Genomic DNA, 7,825 nt, shown 5'->3' with positions numbered 1-7,825 from the left:
AAAGCCCATTAGGGTTAGGGTTTCCAAGGAAGCTACATGCATGGCACGTGAATACTTAGGGCACCCACGAAGCAGATGGCGTTAGAGAATACGTGCATAAGTTGGTACCCAAACGACCACTCTGATTATTCATTGCACTCCTGTTAAGGAAGGTTCCATGTGCCAGATACGCTAAGATTACCTAAGCAGCGGCGCAGGGAAATTTTCCAAGGAACCCTAGATAACGGTAACGACACAAAGGTAAACCCTAGTTTCAGCCTATATAAAGGGTGCCAAGAACCTTAGTAAGGTACGTAGTTTCTAAGACTGAAGCTAATATACACACTTGGTGTTTCTTTGCCCTAATACTGACTTGAGCGTTAGAGTGCAAATGGCCGCTAGGGCGTCCCTTTGTCTTTGCAAGTGAGAGGTTTCTTAATCAAGAAGGCATGATTCTCAGGCAAGTTCGAAGGGCCAAAGCAGCTGTTGGAGCCAACCGGCGAAGGGAGTCAACCAGCAGGAACACTTCCCTTCATCTCTTATTCCATTTTCCATTTTGCCATTGCGCATTGTGTTTATGTCCTTGATTTTGCTTGCATTTTCAATTCGGTTCCCTTCATCATAATTGTTTCTTTTTATGTTCTTTCAATTCCCAAACTCTACATCATCTTCACACTACAAAAAATCGTGTAAATTATGGCGGTTTTAGTATGGCGGTTATTAAAAATCACCACAATTATCCGTATAATATGGCGGGTTAATAACTATCGCAATTCCCTTTTAAAAAATGACATTTACAATTGCCATTTTATAAAATACACGCACTTTACCATTTCCTCCGCGCCATTTTGCATTCCCTCCATTACTCTTCTCCCCAAAAGTTATTTCCCTCCAAAAAGAATTATTTGGAATCCAACAAAATTTCGTCAAACTTTCATTCTAAAAACCTTTGTAACTCTGAAACCTTTGTAAATTTCAAACCCTTTGATTCCCAAACCCTAAGTATCAGACTCTATCATTCCCAAAACATTTGAATCATCTCTTTGAACCTCATTGCAAATGGTTTCTTTCTCTGAAACTCATTGCAAATTTTTTTGTTTGAACCCTATCCCTGTCATCGAAATTGCGTAATCGTCACCTTCATAAATGACCACGAATCCTCACCGTCAGCTTTCGCAGGTCGTCACTCATTCCTTCCTTCATAGATGATGTGGAGAGGTAAACTTCGATTTTAGATTTGTTTCTTTGTTCATACACGACGTCGTACACAATGTGCCCGCTACATTTAGTTGGAGACATGTATTGTGGGTATTAGAGAAGTAGAATGAATCTACATCAGTTCCATCCTACAATCGTTTTTGCTACCTTGTTTAAAGAGATAAATAGGGTTTTCGTTGTAATAAGGGTATAACAAATCATGGAAAATTTCAATTCCTTGATTACTCTTAATTTTTAATTTTATTCTGCATTTTTCAGTTTTGCATTCTCATGAGATTGTTTACTCTTCCTATTATTATCGAATGTGGATAAGGTATTGTTCTTCATTATGTTGTGGTTTCAATGTTTTCTTTTTTCTGTTTTATTATATAATATTTGTTTAGGTTAATACATGTCATTCTTTGTATGTTTGGTCTTGTTTCAATTGTTTGATTTTGAATAGTTTGCTTTAACATCCTGTTATCGTCATGATTAATCAGCAAAAGAGATGATGAAATTCTTCATCAATTTTAGATGAGTTTCGTATTTACACTTTTTAAAACATTTTCTTGGTTTAGGTGGTGATGCTAGCAAAACTACCATAATGTACAAGCTCCATATTGGAGAATTTTATCTACTGTACCTACAATTGTTGGGTTTCATTATAATTTCATAATTTAATTATTTTAGGCAGATTTCTTGGTATAAGCTAATTAAGCCATTCGATCTTGATACCCAAAGGATGCAAATAGTTACTTGTCAATTATCTACATATTTTTGTTTCTATGTCTATTTAAATTTGTTCGTAATTGAAATGGACAAATATCTATTAGCACTTGTGTGAATTGACTAGAGAAATCTTGTTAACATTTTAGTTTAGTAGAAGAAAAATTAGAAAGAACTGAACTATTGGTATTTTGTTCAAGGCTTATAAATTTTACCTTTTTGCATGTTTTAATGTGGAGAAGATTCAGCATAAGAATGTTGTTTTCACAGTTTGGGATGTTGCAGGGTCAAAGAAATTAAGAGCACTTTTGAGGCACTATTTCAACAACTGTGATGGTTTGGTAGGAATTAGTTTTCATGGTTTTATACATTTTATCTTAAAGAAAATACAACTTTGTGAATTTTGGAACTTGTGAATTTTTCCTTCTACTACAACCATTCATTTATCCAATTGAGCTGAAAAATTATGATACAAGTCTATTGTTGCCAAATTAATAAATATATGCAGATATATATGTTATTGATTGTCTGGACCGTGAAAGGATAGAGAAAAGCTAAGCACAAATTTCAGTTTTTTGTCAGGTCTATTTCTTTTCATTGTGTTCTTCACATTCTGCTTTATTTATGCCTTCGTCACATTGAATGCGTGTTTTGGTTGGTGTTATATTTTGGGTTTTATATTTGCTTTCGTTGTGCAACTTCAATTTTATCTTAACTTCATTACTAAGTTGTTTGTGTCTTTCAGTCCATGTCAAAGTGTTTCTTTTTATATTTGTCCATGTGGATTATCAGTGTGACCCCTATATTGAATCTTCATGCGTATGTGCCTAGAATGTTATTTAGTTTCCTATTAAGAGTGAATGGAAACGAACTCTATAGTTTAGTTGCTCTATATGTTGTTGTTCAAATGAGAAATGTATGCATGCAAATCTACTCTTTCGTATCTTTTCCTTTGATGATGACCTTTATATATTTGTGTATTAGTTTCTGTTCTATATTTAATTTGGTTAAATTTTTTTTATATTTCTCATAGGTACTTGTATCCGGGAAGGAAGAGACAGAGACAGCTTTTCCCCTACAATGGATGCGGTGATAAGGATCTTCAAGCGTGTCTTTGGATTATATGAAATTGATGATGAACTTTTGAACAATTATGTGTTGTAATTTTAAACTTGATTAGGGATTTATGAATTTTTTATTTGTTTTAATTTTAAAATATGTATAAACTTTTGAACAATATTATTTGTGCTTTAACTTTCAATCAAATGAATGGATGATTATAACTTTATACATTATTTTATTTTATTATGAAAATATATTATGTTTAGGTTAATTGTATAAAATAGATTTTTTTTTTTTTTTCGGCAAAGAATTAATGAAATTAAAAGAGGGACACTTTAGGGGTGTCCCAACCCGTGTACAAGAAATTAGAGCACATACAAGGCTCACACCTGCAAAAGGAATGTAAAAACCTGTCCTAAAACTACTAATAACAAAAGCACACTTTCAGCAAAGTGCCCAAAAAACTACATCACACCAAGAGAAAAACCAACAGAATAACCAGCAAAGAAACAAGATGGTGCCATCAAACTAAATGGTGACGAAAAACACAATACATCCCAGCCAAAAGACCAATAATCCCCCAACCTTACCTATTGTTTTGTGACAACACCAGCACGTCAATCATAAAATTGCTAAAGGGACATCCACTCTTCAAAATTTCAGCAAAGGGAATTGATTCTGGTTTGAAGACAGCAACTTGAAGTACACAAAGTTCCACCTAGTTGCAGTCCCATAGCACCAGCACCTCTGTTAATCCAGCTGCCCATCCTTTGTTGCGTAAATTTTGTACCTAAAAACCATAAAAGATAACATCTTCGGCCCACCACTTACTCTTCCCTCTACCTTCCATGATCTTTTCTATTTTATTCTCTCTTTAAAGGATTAAAAGGCTGCTCCCCGTCGGCTGTACTTGCACCATTAAAAAATAAAACAACCTTCCCCACCTCTCAAACTGAACCAAAAAGAACATAAAAAACCCATAACCTTGACCTAAAGTGAAATATACAATATTTATTACAACATCCACCTACTAATACAAAAATTACTTTCAACTTGTATTGTTACCTTCAATATATATGCAGCAAGTTATGAAAATTAAACAAACCCTTTATTCTCTTAACTAGTTACCATGTTAATACAGGTTACAGGTGAAAGTATTCAATCGGAAAAAGAGAACAAAACTCTTTTTTCTTTATGTTTCAACCATACCCATGATTGTACTTGTGCCATAGTAAAAATCTCCTCGGCGTCTATCTTTGCTTGGTTAAATATAACTCTGTTTCTATGCTTCCATATACACCATACTATTGAAACCCAAAGGCTTTTCCATAACCTATTGCCTTCCTTGTTAAAGCACCTACAAGAGAATTGTTCAAAATGATTAATGAGCTCATTGTGGTACACAGAACAAATTCCCATCCAGGTGGAACACATGTTCCATACTTTACATGATTCCCTACATGTAAGGAGGGTGTGTGCAATTGTCTCCTCTTCCCTTCCACATAAAACGCATAAAGAATCTCCTAAAGACACTCATCTTTTGAGCAAATTCTGTTTTGTTGCTAACCTATTCGAGAAAGCCCTCCACACATAGAACATGGCTGAGGGCATGACCTTTAAGCTCCAAAGATAACCAAACACTGATACCCCCCCAGACCCATAGTTACCCAACTTATTATATGCAGATTTTACCGAAAAAGTATATGATGGAGGATCATTCCATAACCTTGAATCTTCTATATCAGATTGTAATGACACCTGTGACAATATAGACATAAAATCCTCTACCATAGTTTTTTCCCATTCAAACCACTCTCTTCTCCATCAGAATTTCCATTCCCACCCATCTGCGTTCCTTCTTACGAAACAATCAATGGATTTGTCTTTAAGCTCAGAGTTGTTATATATTCTTTCATATCTTGTTTTCAGTTGTCCATTGGCTATCCATTCATCTTCCCAGAATTTGACCTTCCCCCCTGATCCTACTTTCCAAACCATATTCTCATTGAACCAATTGTCCCTTTGGTCTGAAATGCTAACTTTGAATAAATCTAACCACCATCTAGATGTAGATCTATTTCTTTTCGGTACATAAGAGTTTGATAACCAACTCGAACCATACTTAGATTCAAGAACCTCCTTCCAAAGTCCATATTCTGTGGTACCCAGTCTCCATAGCCATTTTGCCAAAAGTGCCTTATTAAATAACTCTATACGCCTAATACCTAGACCTCCCTCCTCTTTCGCTTTACAAATATTATCCCAGCTAGTCCAAGCAATTTTCCTCCCTTCCGTTCCCCAACCCCACAGGAACTTTCTCTGTAGTTTTGTAATCTCCTTGCACACTCCGATTGGTGCTTTAAAAAAGGATAGGTAAAAAAGTGGTATAGCGTTGATAACAGATTTTATAAGGCACACTCTTCCCGCAAAAGACAAGTTCCTCCCCTTCCATACCGAAAGTTTCTTCCTTATCTTCGCTACCACAGGCTCCCAAAAAGAACACCTAAATGGGTTACCACCTATAGTTAAGCCTAGATAAGTGAAGGGGATGTCCATTAGGCTACAATGAAGTATTTATGAATACATTTTAACCTCGTATCTATCTACTCCAATTGCACCTATCTTGCTCTTAAAGAAGTTTACTCTAAGACCCGAATTTAATTCAAAACATCTTAAAATAGCCTTGATGCATCTAATGTTCTGCACATTTGGTTCGCACAAAAAAAGGGTATCGTCAGCAAATTGGAGTAGACCCAGTTACCAAAGAGATTACAATGTGCTCCTTTTATCTCATTTTTCATTCTCCTCCATTTGATAGAAGCATGAAAGAATTTTGAGTTGGAATCCCCCTGTTTAATCCATAGTGCTCTTGACTTTTGTTGTAGTAAAGATTCATTTCTCTCATTTATTTCCTGTAACTGACTCAAAAGTTCTCTTCTTTCCCTGATTTTAATTTCATCCAATCCATCTACATCATCTCTCATATCCAACTCTCTTATATTCCTCAAAATGTCAAGTTTCATCTTATCATTATGACCAAAGACCTCTTTATTCCATCCTTTCAGATCACTTTTCAACATCTTCAATTTCTCCTTTAACACTAAAATTTCGTTGCCCTGAACCAAGTAACTTTCCCACTTGCTTTTAATGAAATTTTCAAACTCCTTGTTTTCTTGCCATATGTCAAGAAACCTAAAGGGTTTTGGGCCCCAATCAACCACTTTTGATTTTAGCAGTAATGCACAGTGGTCAGATATTTATCTATCTATAACATATTGCTTGCATCCTGGCCAGTGTTGTAACCATTCAAAAGTAATTAAGAATTTATCAAGCCTGCTTTTTGCTTTACCATTAGGTCTGTACCAAGTATATATTCTACCAATACAAGGTATATCCACAAGTTCCATATTATCTATGAAATTATTAAAACCTTGCAATTCTCTCTTGTTACCATTGGAACTATTTATCCCCCTACGTTCCCTTTCATGTCTTATGGAGTTGAAATCCCCCAAAATGCACCAAGATTTACAGGGTTCCCTTTGCCTAATCTCTAATAAGTCAGCCCACATTTGCCTTTTCACGTGCAAATTACAAGAAGAATACACATTTACAATGATAACAGGAGTATTTTTCTCCTTAAAAAGCCCCGAGAACACAATAAACTATCTATTGATGAAGTAACTACAACACTGGAAAAACTTTTTATGCCAAATAGTGAGAATACCCCCGGACCCATTAGTTGGTTCACTATAACAATAATCAATGTCATTATCTCCCCATAACTGACAGCAATTATTTAAACTAAAATTTGTCATTCTTATTTCTTGCAAACACAACATTCTAACATCTTCCTTTCTGATCAATTCCTTAATATACCTCCACTTTACTGGATTCCCAAACCCTCTCACATTTAATGTAAGAATTCTCATTGGTAACTCATATTCTCCCCTGCTTCCCTTTGGATTTTCAGAATCCTATCCCTTTTTTTTAATTCTTCTAGGCTTACCATCACATTACTCTCTACCCCGCATATTGCCCCTAGCTGTTTACCCAATTCCCATACTCTAATCGTTTCTAGACTTCCATGTTTTAACCAGAACAGACGATTACAGTTATTTATTCCCATATCAGAAACAGAATTACTAATTTGGGATAGGACTGACCTTAAATTCTTGCGTTCTTCCCGCTTGCTGTTTTTGCTTGATTCGCCCACCCAAAAGACTCTTCTTTCCATTGTAGCGGGTGCATTTGTTGTAAGTGGTTCGTTGCCTTGAATTGTTTGGTTCTTCACATCATCCGCGGACAATTGATACCCCAGATTTGCTGGTTTTTCAAACGGTACATATGTATCGCTTATTTTGCTTAAACTCGAACCAGATTGAAATTGAATGTGCGTATGTTTATTCTTTATTTCGTCTGAAGCAAGTAGAGAAGGTGATTGATAGGCCTCTCCTATTTGTGACGCGCATAAAGAATCTTCCACCCTCGAAATTGATATCGTTGGATCATGCTCCCCTTCCTTCTCCACAATTGCTGACGTCGGTGCGAGTTCCCCCTCCTTCATCACTTTCGCCGACGTCAATTCATTTTTCCCTTCCTTCACCATTTTCGCCGTTGACGATTCATCATAGATGGGAACTGCTGCCCCTTGCACTGCCATGTTCAACTTGCACGGGTGTTTCCCTTTTCTCTCCCCCATAACCTCAAACGAGTTAATGGTTGGGGCGGTGGCCGCGCCGTTACCAGTATTCTCATGGCCAGCGGTGCCGCTATCGCTCCCTTGTTGTCCACCCTAACTTGTTTTGTGAGGTTCATAAAAAAACTCTGTTTCGAAACCTTCAGAGTCTTCGTTCCAATGGCA

The 7,825-nt window shown here is 36.2% G+C and overlaps 1 long non-coding RNA gene across 1 annotated transcript; it reads left to right on the top strand.

The window, feature by feature from the left end:
- Nucleotides 1-886: 886 nt before the first annotated feature.
- LOC150025830 (uncharacterized) lies at nt 887-3,190 on the top strand. The gene is made up of 2 exons (XR_016523402.1): nt 887-1,197; nt 2,936-3,190. It is a non-coding gene; the product is annotated as an uncharacterized LOC150025830 (long non-coding RNA).
- The last annotated feature ends 4,635 nt before the right edge of the window (nt 3,191-7,825 follow it).

Source organism: Phaseolus vulgaris, chromosome 7 (assembly GCF_051622355.1).
Source record: "Phaseolus vulgaris cultivar YP4 chromosome 7, ASM5162235v1, whole genome shotgun sequence".
NCBI classification, from domain to species: domain Eukaryota; kingdom Viridiplantae; phylum Streptophyta; class Magnoliopsida; order Fabales; family Fabaceae; genus Phaseolus; species Phaseolus vulgaris.
Note: the sequence above shows the minus strand (reverse complement) of the source record. Positions and strands in the feature narration are given on the sequence as shown.